The following is a 22,368-nucleotide window of genomic DNA, read 5'->3' on the forward strand; positions in this document are numbered from 1 at the left end:
AGCAATACTCTGTAGAAATGAGAATGAACAAACAGCAACCACATTAAAATAAATTAATCTCATTAAAATTTTTTCATAAAAACATTTAAAAAGATAATTTTGTATATCTACATTTTTTATAAAAAAGTTTTGAAAAAGTAAACTAAACTGATCTCTGGTGTTAAAAATGAGGAATTACACATGGAGGTAGGTTATGACTAAAAAAAGGTACGAAGTGGGGTTTGGGGAAGCAGGTGACGTTTTATTTCTTGGTCTGTGTATCACTAACCTACTTATGGTTATGTATGTATGTATGTATGTATGTATGTATGTATTTTTAACATTTTATTTTTTTATTTTCCCTCTCCTCCCTGGTATTTATTTAAATTAAAGAAAAAGGTTAATTTTAAAAATTAATTTCAAAGTAGAAAGCAACTAAAGAAATATTCAGCATGTCATTTAGGCACTTCAAAAACAGCATTAGGTTTTTTTCTGGCTACTTTCATGACCTTTATTTAAAATGTAATTCAACCGCACATATTTTTAATGAGAAAGGCCATCATTTGCAAAAGTTTTCTAATTCCTAAAGGGCCAAATGACTAATTTGAAAACTAGTGTCAGCATCTTAATTTTGTACAAAGGTTGTTCTATTTGGGGGTTGATGCAATTGCTGTGGTGCACGATAAAGTACACAAGTCAAGAAAAATCAAGCCTTGAAAAGTAATCAGGTTTCCTTTGTAGTCATTGATTTTTGAATGACTGTTACTTGCCAAAACCTTCTTTTAGTTTTTGTTACTTCAGTTGTCCTAATGATTACCATTCAGCAGTTGAATAGTTAGGTTCTTAATAAGAAAACCATAAACAGAGGCTTTTATGTTTAAAAAAAAAGCAAGAGTAAATGACTAAGTTCAATCAATTATAATTAATTCCAGATTTAAAATAGAAAAACTAGAATAGAGGGTATGATTTTTATAAGTAATGGAAAAGAATATTTTTTTATGTTTAGTTACATTGTTTTTCTATTATAAAAAAATGTCAGGAAAGCACTTTTAATGTTCTCTATTTAACACAATGCAATAGGAATGCATTTAACATCAATTTTCTGTTCTTTACTGTAGGTATAATTTCAAAAGTATATGACAGATTATTTCTCACAAACAGAAAACTAGATGAGTATTAGTCTTAGCAAGCCAGTAGAAGATATGTTTTAAAAGAGGCAATACTAAAAACTGATATAGTCTTAGTAGAGGCAACATATGCTTGGGCTTTCTCTGTTAGGAAATAGAATTTTTCAATGAAGTTTGCTCAAGCCTATGGTACTGAGCGTAGCTATTTACCTTGTCATTTCCCTCAAAAAAAAAAAAAAAAAAAAAAAAAGTACCCTGCTGGATTCTTCATTAGACTCTTGCCCAGTGTTCTATTTTATAAGATCAGCTTTGACTCTAATTCCAGAGCTTTTCCCCAGAATCTTTGACACCTTTCTGCTCCACCAACCAGACCCCTCCCTGAGTTTCCCATAGAACATGAAATGTGCTCCCACTTCCAGAACTTAGCTTCATAACAGATGAGTAGCATTCACTCTATGTTCCAGAAACTCTATACCAGGGATTTCATTTCTGGAATGGTGGTGTTAGGGTCTTCATGGACCCTCTCCCCAGTGAAACAATTGTAACTGGTGAAAATTATAAAAATACTCAACCATTTGAAGTGTCAGAAAATTGCATATAGGTGCACAATAAATAGAGAAACATTGACTTAAGAAAATCTACCAAATCTTGGTAAGAACAGGAAAAAGATTTGGCATTTCAGCCATGACCCGCTCTCCTCCTGCTGTGTTGACCATGGTGGACGCTCTCTACCCCAAATTTATTCATCTTCCCTGAGCAGTTATGGATTTCGACTTCTATGACTCATTTTTATATCTCATCAGACAAAAATTTACTTTTGACAGCAGTCCACTCATAAGCCTATAGAAAGAGAAGTTGAAAGGCTTGTTATTATTATTAGGGAAAGAGAAATTATGGGTGAAACGTATGTGTCATCTGGGATTATATAGAAAGACTATATTTAAAAATTGATTCCAATTGCCTGATCGTTTGCCCATCAGAAATCTTGTTTGGAGGGAAGATTCATTTGATTGGCACCTGCTGTGAGTGAGAGAAGGAGGATGAATAATAATACTACAAGAAATCATGTTTCCAAGAAAGCGGAGATTGAAATAAGGAATAGAAGAAGCACATAGTTACAACCACATACATTTATTGCATGCGAGCAAATTAAAAAATTACTAGAGTGTATACTACAAGTTTCATTTGGGAAATTGAAAGTTCATACACATGTTTGGGAATGATAGAAATAGGACATATTAATGATGGAAATTAAAGTATAATGATAAGATTTTCACTATAGATAATTGTGTGATCAAAGGTTCTGAGAAAACAGTGTTCTTTTGTAATAGTCACAAGTAAACAGTGATTCAACAATATCGATTAAAATTACTAATGAGCTCAAGGAAAACAGAGCACTCCTTTCTACCCCTTTTTTCCTTATCTTTTACACCACTATGCTCCCATCGTTTGACTCATTCACTCATTCATCCATTCCTCATCCACCAATAACAATAGAATTATAAGATCTAAGAACATTTTTTGTTTTACTTGCTACTGTATACCCAACACTAAGCAAAATGTCTAACAGGCTGTGCACAATGCATATTTGATGACTTTATCTAAAAATCGCATTATCTCGGCAAATTATATCCTTCCAAGAGAAGTACACATCAGTGTGACAATAAGAAATTTATTAGAGATAAGACAAAATTATTTCTATTATACATGTAGTTCTAAGTGCATAATCTAGGTTCTTAATATCACTTTTCATTCATTAAAATACACTATGAGTAGAGCTAGTCATTCCCAGGTCAGAGGCAATTTTCAACTATGAAAGAATTATTAGCTGTGCTTGTTTTGGTCTTAAAAAAACATTCGAATTGGGGTTGCTGATACCTCTGTACTGTATGTCAAAACAAAGACTTTTTGTCAAAACAATCAGGTGGCAAAACAGATCACAGTTAAATTAATATGATCTATAACTATGAAGATAAAACATGATAAAATTACCATATTAAGCCAATAAAACAGAATAGAGCAGTGCAAATATTTTTATATAAAACCTCATTACAGCTCTAACAATTAATTTTTATTTTCAAGGAGTTCTAATATATTCCATCACACAGCACTAAAGAGAAATTTATTTTTTAAGTCTGTACGCTAATGATGAAAGTCATCTTAAAATAGTGTTATTTTCTCAATGCCTTGGAAAAACGTTAAGAGTGTCTTCTCACAAAAAATAAATCAGTAGAATAAATACTGTTGATTGCCTAATTATTGACTGAATAATCCCTAAGCTTGGAATAAAAATCAAGAGCTATAGTTGCAGGATCAGAGGCAATAAAATTGCTATTGATTATATTCTAGCTAAACAAGGTATAGTTAGGTAAACAGCTCTGACAGTAGAGACAGAACAAGATAAAATCAAGACACAGGCCAAATGATTAAATTCAGTGCCCACTACCACCGAATGATTCTTTGATGTCTGCAGCTGGCTGTCTTCATTTTTTTTTTTTCTTTTAGGTTAAAGAACAATATGAATTGAAATTTTGAATTTCCTATTTCATAATCTTTTTCATTGCTTTAGGAAAAAAAAAAATAATTTGGAGCCATATCAGGGATGCTGTGATAGGCTGACTACTGGGTGGAATTTAGTATGGCATGTGGATTCCTTTAGGTGAAAATCAGCAGATCGACTATATCAATACTTTAAGGAGCATAGATTTTTCTAAATATAATCTTTAGGATAATGATTTCTCTGAAAATTGAATCTTATATAAAAAAATAGTTCTAACTTTCTCTGCTTTAGAGTAACACATAACATTATTTCCTCTGTGAGCGCCTGCGCGCACGCGTGCGCAGAGAGAAGGCGAGAGAGAGGAAATGTATGACTCATTACATTTTGTTTTTAATTATATTAAAGAGAATTCTTCCTCGTACTGAATTGGTGCCAAGTAAGTATTGTTTGTATTGTGGATATTATTATTTCACACCCAAATATACAACATGCATATAATACACAGAGCTCACTCAGCACAGGGAACGCTGAACTACTGACCACTGGACTCAATATTTCCTGAATGCTTCCTTGGAGCTCTGGCACTTGCTGGCCCCATTCCTGGGATGCTCTTCACCACGAACCTCATCTTGCTCTTTATCTCTGGTGATTATCTTCCCTGACTTCCGAATTAAACATTCTGAGCACCTCTACTCACACACTCACTGTCCCCTTTCTCTGTTTTAATTTTTCTCTATAGCACTTCCATTATTAGGTTAATTTAATGTTATTTGTTTTCTTGTTTACTGTCCTTTCTCCTCCCGGAACACTAGTGCATAAACTCCATGAAGGCAACATTTCTTTCAATGAAATATTTTCAGAGCTAATACAATTTGGTACATTCCATAACTGCTTGAGTAAACTGTATTCATCTTATGCAATCGATGTTGTTATTTTATAGCCTCCATTCATACCTGGAGAGTTACTATAACTCTCAAGCTATTCCCTACATTTGACACAAATCTTTGCTTATGCTTTCGTGCTTTTGAGTCCTTCGATCCTTGGTCCAGCTAGAGCCCCCTTCTTTAATGCCTTATTTCTCAGAAGCATTTTCCTCTGAGCTCTCTCCTAGTCTCCATGTGTCATAATGCTTCATCTGCAGTCCTCTGCAATCATTTCTATCACATTTTTCTTTCAATGCTCTCTTTTTCAACATCACTAAATTCACACTCAATTATTGTCAAAGATCATTTGCTGCTCTTCTCCCTGACACGTCAGCTATATATCAAACTCTTTTGCTAATTTTCATTTTGCACCTCTTTTTGTGATCACAGATGAGGTATGAGAGGATAAAGTGATAACTACACAACTCAAATGAAATTCTAGGGAAGCAGCAATTTGAATTTACATTACCATTTGATCATATGTCTGTCGCACTACAGAACATTCATTGGTTCTCGAATTTTTGTTCAATAATATAATCAATTTAGCTTGTAAGGAGCCATTCTGAAAAGCTGCAAATGTATCTCTTAATGTTTAAATATGTTGTGTGCAAGGTCAGGTTGAGCAAAACTTGATGACTGTATTGATCCTTTCCGATTCCTTTCTCTCCTATTACATTTTAATCAATAAGCCCTTTTCCCAGTTTAACTCTGAAATCCTCTCTAAAGAGCAGCACATAATTTTTGGATTAGTTTCAATAATATAGTTTATTTTAGAATCTTTCAATTTTATTTTCTTTAGCTTCTGGAGCATAGGTATAAGTTTAAATGACATTGAGAAAGAATGACAAGTTGGACCATATTCCATTGAATTATAGGACACTGTTTCAGAATGATAGTCATTTCAATGTTGGTATTTTTTTATTCTATTTTTTCCCTTATTTACATCTATGTAATTATTTGTCAAAATTATTAAGTGAGCACCATGAGTCTACCGATTTGCCAAAAGAGCACTATACCAGTAACTCTCTCCTCTACCATCAAACAGTGGCCTTTAGCTTTTTGGAGGCTTAATTCAAATGTTACCAATTTCCAAGACATTTCTAAGCCAAGTACTCTCACCTATAAAAAACTACAAACCACTTTGTACCATATTTGCTAAAATATCATCTTGTTCAACCTTAATTTTTAAATGTCCTCCCATAACTTTTGAATGAGAATTACTATGACTCTCAGGGATTTCTTTTATGACTGAATAATTATGATAATGGGTATTTTTCACTCTACTTGCAAGTATTTCAAGGACCTCATGATTATAAAGCAATATACTTTAAGCTGTAGGTATAAAAACATTTTACAGTATTTGTATTTGCAAAAAGCTTATGGAATAGCCAGAGAGTTAGGTAGAGTATGAAAATGTCCAATAAGTGATTCTACTAATAAGTGCTTTAGGAGTTCACAGGGAAAGATCATTAAATGACTGGACAATTTAAATTGATTTTTTTTTGTCACACAAAGAGCCAAGCAGAGTGACAAGAACATCTGCATGGTAGAGGATGGCCCAGCATAAGTGTAGAGCCAAGGCAGATGAGTAGTTCTTGAACAAGAGTTGAATTTAGATAGGCAGAAGAAATGACATGAACATTGCAGGAGGTTGGGGGAAAATACAATAGTAATGTTATTTATATTTTGTGCAGAGGGTAGTAGAGAGACTAGTTTAGACTAATTAGAATAAAAGATTTTTATTAAGATATTCTGAGAGATAAAATTGAAGAGATACATGTACCTACTACCTGTCTAGATTCTCAGCAGTTCAGATCCTACAGCCTCTGTGGTCCTAAAGCACAAATTAAGTTAGACATGACCACTGCTCCTAACTCCACATTTATATTTTCCTAAGGTGGTATTCGTGACTGTCTATGCAACACTCAGGGAAGATGTCTGTATGAGGGAGCGGCCAGGCAATATCAAAGCCCAAGAGGGTAAGAGTATCCACATTGAGGGATGGCCTGATACTGGGGGTAAGAACTTGGTTAGGGTGGACAGGTTGTCCATATAGAAGAGGCAGCCTAGCACCTGGAGTTGGAGCCCATGTGGCTAGGAGAGTAATTTCATGGGTTGGTAACAGTAACAGAAGAGTGGTTATATGAAGATGAATTTAAATAAATATATTAAGAAAAATAGAAGGCAAGATTCTTGTCAGAGAAGAGAGTTACAATTATCAAAATAGAGAAAATAAAAATGAAATATTTGTTGTTGAAATATTGATGCGAACTCATGGTTTTCTATCGAATGATTGAAAAATATAAATATAGATGTAAAGGATGGTTGTGTGTGTGTGTGCGTGTGTGCGTAATGTATAAACATAAGTATATTCTCCAGCTCTGTCCACTGAGAGGGCCTTATATGCAGATATTGGACTATAAATACTATTTTCAACTAAAAGGAATCATCTCTTTTGGAAAAATGGCTTATTCCGTGGCTAGAGCGGTATGTCTAAGATGAGCTTGCACGTGCTGAAAGGTCATGGAAGCTATAGCTTAAAGGGGCTTCCACTGGCCAAATCTGGGAAAATGTGATAATGTAAATAGTGGCAGAAACATAATACGTCCAGTGAGAAAAACTAAAAAAACAAGCATTCGTAGTATAATTAATTAACTAAAATATTGATGAGGAATATTTACATAGCTTCAAATATTGATTGATTATAATGCAAAATTAGTAACTGGCATGGGAGGACCCTGCTGCTTAACATGGACATCACCAATAACTGAACAAGTCAAAATTACATGCCACCTGATCAGAAGCAATAAGAATCACACAGCAGCCTTTCTGTGAAATCCTTGCCAAAGATACATAATGTGAATCCAATTATGAGGAACATCAGATAAACCCAAATTGAGGGACATTTCATAAAATATCAGGGCTATAATGCTCAAAATTATCAGTTGTTAGAATCAGACGCACTTGAATAGCTACTCAAGAGAGAAGGAGCCTGAAGACACGCGACAACTAAAGGCAACGTATGATTCAGAACTGGATCCTTTCCTTATAAAAAACACTGAAGAAATCTGGCAAAAGTTCACGGGCGTTTGAGTCTCATGCCCCAGGAGGTAGAATGTATCATTGTTAATTTTGTGATTTCACACTTTGTATTGTCGTTATGTAAGAGAATGTCCTTGTGTGTACAGAATGCACACCAATGTGTTTGGGTGTGATAGAGTATCACATAGGAAAATTACTCTCAGATGATTTGGGTAGAATAAGTCTTTAAATTGTATTTGCGAATTTTCTGTAAAATTGATATCGTTTCAAAAATAATATATTTTGGGGACTGTTACAGAACAAAAGAAGGAAAATAGCTTTCAATTTTATAAGACCGTGAATGAGAAATGTGGCTAAAAAACCCAAAAACCTCAGGATTTGGATGCAAATTAAAGAAAGTTCATTTCATTGTGAAAATAAATCTTGGTCTTTTTGACTGAAGATTTTAATAGTTGGCACAATAAGCAGGGAGGAGGAGACTAAAAGACAATAGTTGACAAAAGGTAATGCGTAAGAAATGAGAAAGTAGCAGATTGAAGTACTTCTCCTCCTCCTTGAGGCAGCCAATGATTAATCTTGAAATTGAGTCCCAAGACAACAGGCTCTGTTATATCCAGTGACACAACTGAACAGAATCCTCAAATCATAGGACTGAAAGAGCCTTAATGTTGTTTTTCTTATTCATACATTAAAAACAAAAAACAAAAAACCCACACTACATTTTTGTTCCCACATCTTTATAATTTGGGAGATGCATAAATAGAATTAGAATTTTTATTGTTGAATTAGAATTAGTACTGTTACTAGGCTAGTTGGAAATTGCTTAGACTAGATAAATGATCAAGAATGACCAGGTTTAACCTTTGTTGATTATTTTACAGAAGTCTGTAATAAGAGTTTACATCTTATTTATTCCAATGTGTTGTGAAAGAAGAAAAGAGGGATTATTTAAGTCAGGACATTTACTATGTGTAAGACATTAATATTAATACTTTGATAGAAAGAGCAGGGTTAATTTTTAATGTTTCATGAGATATATAAGGAAGTCAGAAAATGATATTTTGTTATCGGTTGTCACAGATCTAAAATTTACTTACTTATCGACTTATTGACTTACTACCCTTTCAAGTGATACTTTGCTATACATGAAGTTTCAATGAGTCCCCTTATTATATCTACAGTTGTCATGGTTCTGTGTAAAGGAAATCTGGAAAATACAGTACATAGCGATATATGGAGAAACTAAAGTTCAAAAAGTTTAATGACCCTTTCTTGTCTCAGTAACCACACTGCCAATACAAGTCAGTTGTCTGGATTTAGTAATTGATTATCCATTGCTTATATAATGACATCTCTCTCATTTCCCCATGAGCTTTTCTATCGAAATGCAAAAATCCAATCTCGTATTTATTGAGTACTTCAATAAGCAAAATACTCTTTGGTGGACAACAATGATATAAAATCCATAAGACACAGATCATGCTCAAAATACTTGAAGGGAAAAAAAAGTTTTTGAAGGGTAAGAATAGGTTATTTTCAGGTGACAGAATCCACAATAGTCACATGGCATACAGGCTGGATTTTAAAGGATAGGATATTAACATGTAGAGTTGAGAGAGAATGTTAACCTAAAGTGTCAAAATGATAAGATTAAGGAAGTTCAACTGGAAAAAAATGGTCAGCCACAGTGAGGGAAGAATTTATACTTCAGTTTGGTTGTTAGGGTGCATGAGAGTCCAGTAGGAACCATGTCCAGAAAGTTATATTCCAATCAGATGAATTAGGGGGTCTAACTTGATTCTAAAGACTTTCGAAGCTATTGGTATGACACAATCTATGTCCTATTTCAGAAGGATCGGTTGGGATACTCTCACAAGCGTCTAAGTGTGAGATACTAGGCTAAATTAAGTTATAAACATTGTTAATAAAGAGGATGAGTCAATTAAAACATATCACCAAGATAGGATAGACAGGTGGTCGCAACTGCTTGGATGTAGAACACAGATGTGAGGAATATGTCAAGAATTTAAGAGAAGCTTTGTACCTGAATGACTAGAAGAATGGAGACATCTTTAAAGGAAATTGGGTTTGAAGCAGGAGGGTATTGGGAGAGAAGACAGTAAACTCAGTTTTAAATAGTACTGTGAATTTACTTACATGGTTCTCATACATAATGAAGTGCTGTCTAGAACTCCTAGGTGAAAGAAGGTTGTGATGTGCCTCACAGAAAAAATGTATGTGTTAGATAAGCTTCATTTATGCATGAGTGATATTGGCCATGAGTTCAATGTTAATGAGTCAAGCGTATAAATATACATGTCATATATTATTTATTATTAAATATATATGTATATATAGAATAAGATGTCTTTATGCAGAAACACACATAAAACAAGGTTATGTACTGAACATTCAATGAAAATATTGTAACCACAGGCACACAGGAAACAAACTCTGCATGTCCCCTAGACACAATGGCTCAGTATTCAGTAATTCGGTGTTTATAGTGACTTTATAGAACATAACCACTGGAAACAGTGATAATTAACTATAATTTGCTATGGAAGTTCAAAGCTTAAAGAAAAAGGGAAAAGAATACAACTAAAGAACTCTTCATCTACAGCTTGATGCTTCTGATCTGATGGATGAGGAATGATGAGCCTTCTTTGGGTTGAACAAAAATAAAAACAGCTTTAACTCAGGAGGAAACAAAAGAATAAAGTCTCTCTCTCTGTCTCACTCTGTGTCACTCTCTCTTTGCAATTTTAGAGCCAGTTTAGATGCTTTATAGTCTCACAGTGATTTGAACAATATTGGCCTTTCTTATCAAAACAAATATGGTCATTTTATAAAAGAGCTGCTTGCAGACTGGCTTTACTTTCTCACGTCTACCCCTCGTGGAAAGAGGAAAAAATGTTAAGAATCATCTTTTAACAGCTCTGCTGGATGGAAATGACAGGGCATGGCAATGCGAAGGTCTGTTGACGGCGGGAAGATACCGAATGTTTTTGCTCACTCTTGTGGACAAAGGTGCCTGTATGTGAAATACGCAAAGGGAGGTATGCGGAGAAAGAGATGTGCAGAGGGATATGGGAAATAAGTGCTATGTGATTTTAATGGTATGTACAGACTCAAAATTACTTTACATATAAATAGTTCCACCAGATAAATATCTTATTTTTGGCTGTATCAAGGTGTATAACTTATTTAATGGAAATAATGACACCTTTTGTTTTGCATGCATATACATGTTTATATATGTTTACATGTTTATGTGTGTGTATTTGAGGAATTATTAAATACAAAAATGCACAGATCTTAAATATTCATTTGGCTAAACTGTTACTATTGTATACATCCATGTAACCACTAAAAATAGACACTTATACACTTCCGGTTTTCAGTTCCACATTTTGAGAGCTTGGAAATTGCTACTCTGGCCTAACAAGTAAAAATTTGAATAGGCTAAGAAATCTCTTTTTAGATTCATATGAGAAGGGAATGCATAGAGCAACCCACCACCTTTAAGGTTAGAGACAGACAGATTAATACACAGAATCAGCGTTTACCAGAGCAGAGACCCATGATCAGAAACCAGGGCCAGGGTAGAAAAGCCTGAACTGTAACTGACGAACTGTGGGCGACCCAGTGTGGACGATTCTGAGAATTTAAAACTCCTGGAGGACACAGTCTTAAGGGGCAACTAACAGTAGTGTGAGGTTTACCAACAAGAGCTCTAATAGGTTTCCACAGTAAATATCAGATAAAAAAATCTGCTTCTGGCTTGGGAAAAGGAACCATTTTGAAATACTCCTGAGCACTCAGTTCTTAATAAGCCTGCCCGCAGGGGAAACGAGTTAACCACGTTGTAATAATGTGCTGGGGAATCATCAAAGCCCAACTGCCTTGGGGAAGGGACATGCCCAACTCCTGCCCACTCCAGCCGCCCTGCCCACCCTGGGCGGGGAGAAACAACCTGAGCAACACTTGTGAAGTTCACAGTTCAGAGGTACAGACTCACTAAAAACTGTAGAACACTTCCCCTCCCCCACACCTTACCACTGCAGTAAAAAAGGCCTATTCAAAGCGGTTCCTTTTACCCAGTACGACGTTTCTGGCTATCTAGAGAATATTACAAGGCACGCCAAAAGGCAAAAAAACGCAGTCTGAAAAGATAGAGCAAGCATCAGAACCAGAGACGGCAGTGTTGGAGTTATCAGACTGGGAATTTAAAACAACTATGATTAATATGCTAAGAGCTGTAATAGGTAAATTAGCATGCAAGAATAATAGGCAATGTAAGCTGAGATTTTGAAATTCTAAGAAAGAACCAAAAAGAAATGCTAGACATAAAAAAAACAACAACAACTAAAGAACCCTCAAAAACCAAAAAACAAAGAGAAAAACTACTGGGGAAAAAATAAAAGAACATAATATCCAAGGACTGTGGGGCAACTGCAAAAAGTATAAAATATGCATAATGGAAATACTAGAAGGAGAAAAAATAGAAGAAATATCTGAATCAACAATGATGGAGAATTTCCACAAATTAATGTCAGACACCAAATAGTAGACCCAGGAAGCTTTGAGAACACAAAGTGACATAAGTGCCAAAAATTAGACCTGGGCATATCATTTTCAAACTATAATAATAATAATAATAATAATAATAATCCTGAAGGAAGCCGGAGAGGAAAAAAAAACACTTTATCTATAGAGGAACGAAAATAAGGATCACATTGACTTCTCAGAAACCATGCAACCATGAAGTGGACTAAAATATTTAAAGTATTGAGGGGAAATCCACGAACTTAGAATTCCATACCCTGTGAACTTATTCTTCAACACTGAAGAAGAAATACTTTCTTAGACAAAAATTGAGTGAATTTGTTGCTGCTAGACCTTTGCAAGAAATTTTCACAGAATTCCTTTAGCGAGAAGGAAAATAATATAAATCAGAATCTCAGATCTATAGAAAGAAAGACCACTGAAGGAGGACAAGGTAAAATAAAAACTAGTGTTTTTACTCTTAATTGCCTCTAACAGGTAATATTTCAACCAGATATCCTTGCCTTCAACTTGATTCTTTTATAATTTCCACATGCTTACTAAAATTTCCCATTTTTTCCATCTTTTTCATTTTTATCTTAGTAATTCGAATGTCTTTGAGTAATAATTTCAACATCTGGGCCATCTCTGAATTCGCTTTTATTGACTGTTTTCTCTGTTGAGAACAGATTACATTTTCTTGCTTTTTCGGGTACTTTATAATCTTTGATTATGTGCCTGAAGCTTTAATTAAAGAACAGTAGATACAGAAGGAAATAACACTTACCTTTGGAAAGTGGTCCTCCTCTTTTATTGCCGTGCTGCTAGGCTGATTGCTGTATCACTCTCCGTAAGGTCTCTAGGAAGCTGTAATTTGACTAACTTCACCACTGGCTTTATATTTTTGTGGGTTGGATCATTTTGTACCTTTCAGGAGAGCCTGAAAGCTGAGTAGGGTGAGACTCCAGAAAGCTTCCTTTGCTTCACAGCTGAGTAGCACGCTTTCCTGAGTGTGAGGAATCTCTGCTTGCCAGCTGTGTACCACCGGAAATTGTTTTCAGCTGTTACCCCACCTACAACTTCCACAGCCTCCACTCCTTGTAAAATTTTAGAATGGCTTTGGAGTTGCTTACCTCAGCTTTCTTCCCCTGCCTTCAGTCTTGGTAGTTGAAATTCTGAAGTGCCTGGGGTTGGGTTTTCTTGCCCTCTCTTGACCAGGAAAGACCCTGGAATGGAAACAACCTAGAGTACATCTAAGGGGCTTCTCTCATCTCTTTCATCTGTCCCTTGCCTGAGCGGAAAGGAGGAGCTTGCACTTGAGTGAAACCCCACACACCTCATGGGAGAACTTTCTCAGCTTGCTTCTTCTGGCCCTTTTTGGTATACTTCCATCCCAACTATGTAAACACCCATGAGCAGGAGCTGCTGAGTGGTTGCTGACGATTTCTGTTGGAGGAGATCCTCTGATATTCAATATGGCACACAAGCTCACCAGAGACTGCTAAAAGTTTTTTTAAAAGTTCTCTGGTTTCTACTCCCCCTGAGTCCCTCCCCCACATTAGAATTAGTGGTGGATTCCTCTTTTGAAATTCTAGCAGGGCCGGGAGCCCTGTGGTTTTTATGACAGGTTTGCCACTTTCTGGAGTTTAGTTAATTTAGTTATCTTTGTGTTTTCAGCTCTTCATTGTATTTTTTTTAAACTATGTGTTATAGTTTATCTAGAGGGTATAATCCTAAGTGAGAGAGAAAGACAAATATGATATAGTTTCACTTACATATGGCCTCTAAAACAAAACAAAACAAAACAAAACAAATAAACAAAAAAAACCCCAAACATAAAGAGACTCATAGAAACATACCAAAGGATGGTTACCAGAAGGGAGGGAGTGGAGGAAAGAGTGAAAAGTGAAGAGGAATACAGTCAATTATGTAATAAGTTTGCACGATGGCAGATGATTACTAGAATTAGTGGGGTGATCACATTGTAAGGTACAAAAATGCTGAATCACTATATTGTACACCTGAAACTAATATAACCAATATAATACTGTATGCCAACTAGAGTTAAATAAAAAATTAAAAAAAAACAACTATGTGTCATAGTTATTAATGTTTCGTTGATTGTTAGAACGGGACAAAAGGTTACTTTTAAGTTTCCATTTTCCATCTCAAATTTAAAAATATTTAATATCAAAATCTTTACTTTTTTGTGGTGCCTTCATTATGGAATAATCTTCAGACAATTTGAGGAGGGTTTGCAGGTACCATTCCCTTCCTTCACTTCATATCATTTCCTGAGATTCTAACAGCTGTTTTGACCTGGCATTCGTTTTTTCATTGCTACAGATTTTATTTCTACTTCTTGGTCACAGCTCCCTCAGATGCATACTTTGTTTGGTTTGCTAACTCGAAACTGGAATTGTGACAGATGTAACCTCTAGGGTTTCCCTCAGCTTTCTATTTTGTAGTATGTTTGTCACATACAAGATCAATGTCTGCTCCTTGAACGTGAACTCAGGTTCAGAACCTTGTTATGAAAACTTATAGTCAACTCTGAATCTTGCATTAGACAAAAATAGCGCCCACGGGGCACTACAGGACCAAGATTGGAGAGCACAGCTATAGTTTCTTCCCCTTCCGTGTAACAGGGACCTCCAGCCGCAAGCAGTGGGGTATAGGTAATGGAGAAATAATTGAATATAAGAACTCAGTAGTCTCATTTACCAACAGCCAACAACAGATGTTTCATCATTGGGAGCATTTAGTAGAGACTGAGGCACCCATTCTCTTTCTCCTGTAGATTTGGTTGTGCCAGAGGACTCTAATTTCCAGGTTTCTATTGGAACGGGGAGAAGGAAATGTATGTCTCTCCCTTTCATACATATCATACCGGTAGATGACAACTCGGAATTTCTGGAAGCACAAATCAATGCAATGCAGTATCTACCCATGCTATTCATTCAGAAAGCCTGATGGATAAAGAAACAGTAACCCACTGTAGCATACTCATTTCCAAAAAGCTATACTACAGATACTATTCTGTGAAGAACACTGAGGAAACCATATAATGCCCTGACCAAATTTTCTGACTCTTCTAGCATTCTGAATTGGTTGATTTCACATTTATGAGATAGTTATCGCTAGTGTTTCATCCAAAACTCTTACTTGATTTCTCAACACACTCAGTATTGCACATATCCCCGGAACTAGTGGCAAACATGCATCACCCACTGAAACCTAAAGGTGCAACTTTTCTTTCAATTTAATAAAATTTATCATAGAATCCCATTCTACAATGACAATACTCTACATATATTCTCACTCTGCGATGCTCACTCCACTGAAAACCTCATTGGTCTTTTTCCCATACTGCATCGTGACCACAGTTACACAGGCACATACTGTATACAAGTTAAACTTCAGGATCAGAGGACTTCCCAAACTTAAGGCAGTGATCAATCTGGGGACAATATTCTAATCTTAACTCTTGACTTCACTCTAATATATTTTGATTCAAAAGGACCTTGCAGATAGAGGCCCTCTGCTAAAGAGAGGCAGTGATCAATGAGGTCAATTGTGTTGAACTGTATAGAAAGAAAAATATTAAATCAATGATGCTTAATATCACATGTATGCATCCTTGCTTTACATTAGGTTTTTCTGGTTGTCAGCCCATAGCCAACCATCTCCTAAAGACCTATAACAAGCACTCTACTTCACATTACTGTAATCATAATTTCTGGGGTTTCCCGATGGCTCCCATCTCACTGGCCATACCTATTTCAAGAATTCTGGAAACATGTAATGCGCATGGGAAATAATTTAAGACATGGAAGTGGAAGAATTGTACCACTTTTTCATATGTGTTCAATGCTTAGTTTTTGTCAAACATTCCCTTCCTCCCTAAACACGAGGGTGAGGCGATCTGCAAGCAATCGATGGATTCTCTCTCCTTCAAATTGCTATATTAACTACATTGTTACCCAATGCCCCAAATCAGCTCCATGAGGCATACTTATTTTTAAAGTTAGGTCTCAGTTGTAGCCTGAAACCTCACTATTATGTTGGAATGTAATAATAAATATCTGGTAGTATTTAGTATCTCTGTTGTCTTGCAACCTATATTATGTTAACTTGATGTCATCAAGCCTGCTTCCATTGCACTTGGAATGAGTTTTTTTTCAGGAGGCTTCTTTGTCTCTCAAGTAAATATTTATTTCATGAGCCCTACCATATATTGATCCTAGCTTAGGCTTAAAGTGGGCCTGCTATCATACATTTATTGTAACCGTTTCATATAATAATTAGCTATGAAATTATTTTATCTTTCTCACTAGAGAAGAAGAGCCTCAAGGGATATCTTCACTCATCTTTGGATTTCAAGTTTCAAGACAAGTTGTTACACATGGTGAGTAGTAACACAGAGGAAAGGTAGAAGGAGAAAGGAGAGAAAAATTGAGAGAGGAAATAAAGCAGAAAATAAAAAAAAAAAAAAAGGTAAGTGGTAGGGTAGTACACAGAAGAAAAGTTTTCCATAGTTTTAAAAACTTCCATTATAAAAATTAAGATTTAATATAACAAGCTAATAATGCTTACAACATAACTAGGAAAATAATGGAACATTTATAACCATGTAAAAACTTCCCACTTGTAAAACAACATCATCGAATCAATGAGACCAAAAATATGCCATGGTCTGTCAAATTCATATAGTCCATTGAGATAAGTGAAAAAAATCCTGACTCCCAATTTCACCATATCACTAGTCTATTAACATTTAATAAATTAAACCAGAAAACAATGTTTCACACTACAGTTATTAAAGCTAAAAGTAAAAAAGCTGGGAGCATCTGTATGGGCATGCTATGAACCTTACGCATAGCATTAATGTTTCTTTATTTTTACATCATTTATAAAACTTATTTCTTGAGTACATGGATATGAAGTGAAATGAACTATTAAAACACCATATGCTCTGTTCCTATGCGTGTTCAAAATTATATTTTCCTTGGACACAGAGATGCTTACTCCCTTTGTCACTATAAATGGTTAAGGGTTACCCCTGTCAATCTAAGTCCTACTCTTTTCTATGGATGACATGCTTAGTAAAAATGCCTCCCAGCTCTCTAGGCCAGTCATTACATCTTTATTAAAATGAAGATTCTCTCTCCCTGTTCCATACATAGTGAATAGAAATCTCTGGCACTCTCAAAAGGGAATCTTTATTAATATGATTTCCAAATGATTAAAATGCAGCATCCTGGCTCTTGTCCTTGGACTGACATTTAGAATTGCTCTTCAGAGCTCCATATTGCCCATGTTAGTTGTCATCCAAAAAGCTGATTGCTTGGATCCCACTTCTAATGCATTTCAGCATCATCATGCCTACCCTCCTCCCAGTTCCCAATGTGTTCACATTTTGGCCGGGCGCACCAATGCCCAAACTTGGTACTCACTGAACTCCATTTTTAATGTGATAACCAGAGTTCTTATGAATCATCTACAGTATGTGAGAACTTAGTCCTTCATTCCAAGCCAAGTATCCCAAATGCCTCAAATGGCAAATCTGAAATAGATTTCATATCTTTGGGACACTAACAATGAGCTGATTTTCCACGACTAATGCTCAAGAAAATGCACCTTCTCTTGTAGTTAAGCCTCAGAGGATGAAGTTTAGCTCTGACTCACTGCCAATTCAGAAGCCAGTGCTCCGAGACTGCACTGAACTGCTACCTAATGGAGTCAGCGTGGTCAGGGAAGAGAAGCGAACCCAAACATGTCAGAGGATTACCCTTTCTCAGCCTCCTTGCAGCACTGTGTGTGATGCTTTCCTCTCCCTGAGAAGCTGTTCCTAGAATATGTGCATCTAACAGCCCACACAGGATAGCAGAATTGAAAAAACAGGAAAGTAGATGCTTCTATATTATTTAATAATCATTATATCCATGCCAATGAGAATTTATCACAATGAATCATTACCAGGTTTGGTCTTCAGGCTGAAGATTTTAAAGAGCTCAGCACATTTTGAAGATGTCTAAAATTCTTAGGTGTCTGTCAATAAATGTAAAACTTAGAGCTTATGTCAGCTGTTTAAAAAAAAAGAATTCAAATTCATAAGAAATTTTTAGTTGAAAACTATAACTACATTAAGAGAAAAATGTCATTAATACATTCAAATCTTTATCAGTTCAAAAGACCAGATAATATATGTAATAAATATAGAAAACAAATTGTATTTTAACCAGAAGTTTCATGACACTTAAAGAACTACCATGAAGTCTTTTAGAAGTAAGACCAATATGTGCAATCGTTAAGAGGTATATCGAGATTAAAGAATGCAGTATGCTATAAAACAAGAGACTGAATAGAAAAACACAATCCTGTTTTTCAGGTAAAAAAAATCTTCTAGGTGACCTAGAAATACAATTGTTTGTTTACACAAGTGTTTTAAGGAATTTCACTTTATATACAAGAACTGGAGTTATTAATTCTGTTATTTGAATACATAGATGAAAATTTTAAAATAATAGGCTGTATCTTGATGACTATGTAAACTGCTTCCCTCTTTACTATAAAACATTAAGATATTGTCACATAACCAATGCAACTGTTAAAAGGACTCAAAAATGACTTTTAATTAGAATATGTTTATGCAGCATAAGTGAGAGTGGAGGATGAAAATATGTAAACACATTTGATATGACCCAGTTAATTGAAACTTTGGATGTATATTAGAAAGAGTAACTGAACTTCATCTGCCAATCACATGAATCAAATTGTTGCTGACAGTAAGATAAACTTTATTGCATTTGCCATTGTGCTTTTGGAATATATATATATATCTTCTGTACCTTAATAGAATTCCTGTTACACATTGAATGCTACTTAAAGTACTTCTATTCACTCTGGTTCAGCAGCGGGTTAACAAAATTTCAATCCCTGATTATTTCACGACATAAAGGAAGGTTGTTTTAGAGTTCAGATGAGTTTTAGCTAGAGTAAGTACAGCAGCAATGCAATGAATGTTGTTGTCTGTGACATAAAGAAATGCGAGAGGTAATCAATTTCTTCCAATCTTTATTTTGCTCACCCACTTGATTCGAAACCTCATATTGCTTTCCCAAAATTAACAGTTAAGGAATCTTCTTGCAATTCAACCAGCATTACAATGTACACTCAATTCTGAGTATAATAAAAAACTCCATCATAAAAGATATTCTGAGGCAACTATATTTAAAATAAAAGCATTTTCTAGTTAAGCCAGCAAATTTAAATACATAGAAATAAAGAAATTCTGGAGAATTAGCTCTCTGGTATAAGCTATGGTTAACTATGTGCATATTTATTCATTTATTTTATACAATCTGCTTATTTGTTTCAAAAGTAGACAGTCCAGTTTTGGTGTTCATAGTAAGCTCAATATAATATGATTTTGCTTCCTTGCTGTGCTTTTTAGGCATCTGCTTTTATGGAAATATAGCTAGTCATTAACACAGCTTTGCATGCCTTAGAACCATGTTGTTTTTCATGCAAAATAGACATTTGTAAAATAATTACAGAAGGAAAAGTATACCCTATGGAAATTTTTCTTCATTACAAAATTATCCTGTTTTGATCACTTTACATTCGCCTCATTTTATAAGGGGATAATATAGGAAAAAAACAAATATTTCAGTTATGAGAGTGATCTTCAGGGTATTCTTTTTCATGAGAAGTAATGGCTTATATATATAAAAGAAATTGTTATGGAAAGATTTACTTAATAAATGATTTCCAGCCCGCCTCCTTTTCACCACCTTCTCTGTTCTGTAAGAACTAACTCTCTCCTGCTAAAGCTTCCAGATGTTACAGTCATGGTGGACTTCACAGCTAAAATCCAGAAGTGGAATATTTGTTGTCATGTATGGTTTATTCATCACTGTATCCAGCTTTCCCTCCCATTTTTCAGTAGGATAACCCTGAGCTAAATGTTCTTCATATGTTACTCCAGATCTGTTTTCCACTCTCCTCCACCCTGCTTCTAATTGCCTGTCAGGTTTCACCTGCACTAGCAGGTGATTCCAGAGAAGAGAGAGGTCAGGGATGTGTTCCCTTGATTCTGTCACTGCTAGGCTTCGGTTGACAGTATCTGTACTCTCTGCTGAAGTCCATGGCTCTGTTGGGCAGCCCAATCTTCATGGGTTGGTGACTCCTCCTCTTTACCAAGTCAAGCCTAACTGTGGCAATGTCTTCGAACTGGAGTTAGCTTCAGGACACATAGTCTTCTTTCCTTAGTGTCTTTTATTCACATATTAAGTTGTCCCATCACCTACGTTCAGAGTGCCATCTGTTTCCTGAACAATACAAGCTCCTACTCATATTTTGTTTCTGTGGAAGTAGAGACACAAAAGAATTTAGATTTCCTGAGTTACAGAATAAAGGACTGTTAGAAATGGAAAGGAATTTCATATATATAACTGTGATGAAAATGAGACCCAAAACTATGAAGTATTCTGCCCAAGTCACATAGCTAAGTGGTTGAAAAGATAAGACCGTAACCCAACTTCCATTTCCAAAGTTTTTTTATTCATTTTTTTAACTTTAACAACATGTATATTTGATCATCCAGAATCCAAACATGAGATTAACAGACAGGGATATGAGTTTTGCTTTATTTCTTTATCTTATTTTTATTTTTTGTTTTAATGTATTTTTTTTTTCAGGAAGATTCATGCAAAGAGTAGAAAGAGATAAATACAAGACAGACAAAAGGTAGATGATAATAGTTAAGGTATATATTGTAAGGACATTGATAACTGAATTTTTAAATTTCAATCATTAGAAAAGTTCACTTCAGCATCCCCTGTTTATCTCTTCAGTTTATGCTGAGAATAAATAGATCTTGCATGCAGAGTAAACTCTGTGTCTAAATTATTTAATGTAAAGCTGCCAACTTCACATTAAAAGGCTCATTATTTCATGAAATGGAATCAAGAAGAGCTTCGAGTCTGTATTTCAGTGATGAAACACACACACACACACACACACACACACACACACACACACACACAGGAAAGATATAAAACTCCCTAAAACTAATACAAAAATTTCACTTTTCTCATGTGTAACTAACTTATTATTTATGTCTTGTAGAAGTCTACACATATTCCAGGCACTCAGAAAAAGTTTCTAAGAAGAATTTAGCTCTTTTAATTACTTCTCCTATTAAGCTACTTTTTTAAAAAAAAGTGAATTAAAATAGATTTACTTTGTGCCTTCCTATGGACAATGCAATTTGGGGGAAATAAAAATAAGTTATTTCATAATTTGGTTGGAGAAAGCTACCCTTTAATTTGTAACCATGATTGTAGAATTTAGTAATTCAACCAAAAACCAGAAAAGACAATTTATAATGTATACATAAAGCAATTCATGAGTGGTACTCCTTTATATATTTACATTTTATCTTTCAAAGGTTTACATAACTGTGCTCGCTTCTGCAGCACATATACTACTCGGTTTACATAACTGACAAAAATAGAAAACAACTAAGATAAAGCATTGTGATATTATCATTCTAAAGGGATAATTCAATTGCTAAATGTTGTTTTGCCTGAATTCATCAAGCATCTGCCATACATGCTTATTGTGAAATCCTAAATATTGTGTATCACAGAAAATATCTTTTCCCTAGAAAATAAGTCAGGGTATGATTTGAAGAAAGATATCAGTTTATTTTATATTTAAAGAGGGTACACAGTAAAATAACCAACATCTATGCAGGAATGAATAACATTAGGCCGTGAGCCTCATTAAAGTTCCATAGCTTTGAATCTGGCTTTGGTATAAGTTCAAACATAGCCTACATGCACATATACATAAAAAAGAATTAAATGTGAAAAATATACAAATCAGCACTTCATCAATAATAAAAGAGCTACCAGAGAAAACATATAAGATCTGAAAGACAATTAAGACTCATTAATGACCTGGCACATTTCTTGTTAGAAAATGAAGATCACTGTAATGGTGGTCGTCAGGAATTGGCTTAGTGTGATGCAGCCCTCAAATACATTAGGCTAGCCTTTAGGACCCAGGATATCCGTGAGCATCACGTACTGGTCCAGAGGAACCAAAAAGTAGGCAACTGACTCAGCTGGTATTTTCCCAAGTCATGTGGTTTGACCATTACTATTCAACACAAGCAGAAAAACAACATGAAAATATGAAAAATAGCAGGTAAGAGTACATGAGATTAGAAGATCTATCT

Source organism: Rousettus aegyptiacus, unplaced genomic scaffold, assembly GCF_014176215.1.
Source record: "Rousettus aegyptiacus isolate mRouAeg1 unplaced genomic scaffold, mRouAeg1.p scaffold_m13_p_13, whole genome shotgun sequence".
NCBI classification, from domain to species: domain Eukaryota; kingdom Metazoa; phylum Chordata; class Mammalia; order Chiroptera; family Pteropodidae; genus Rousettus; species Rousettus aegyptiacus.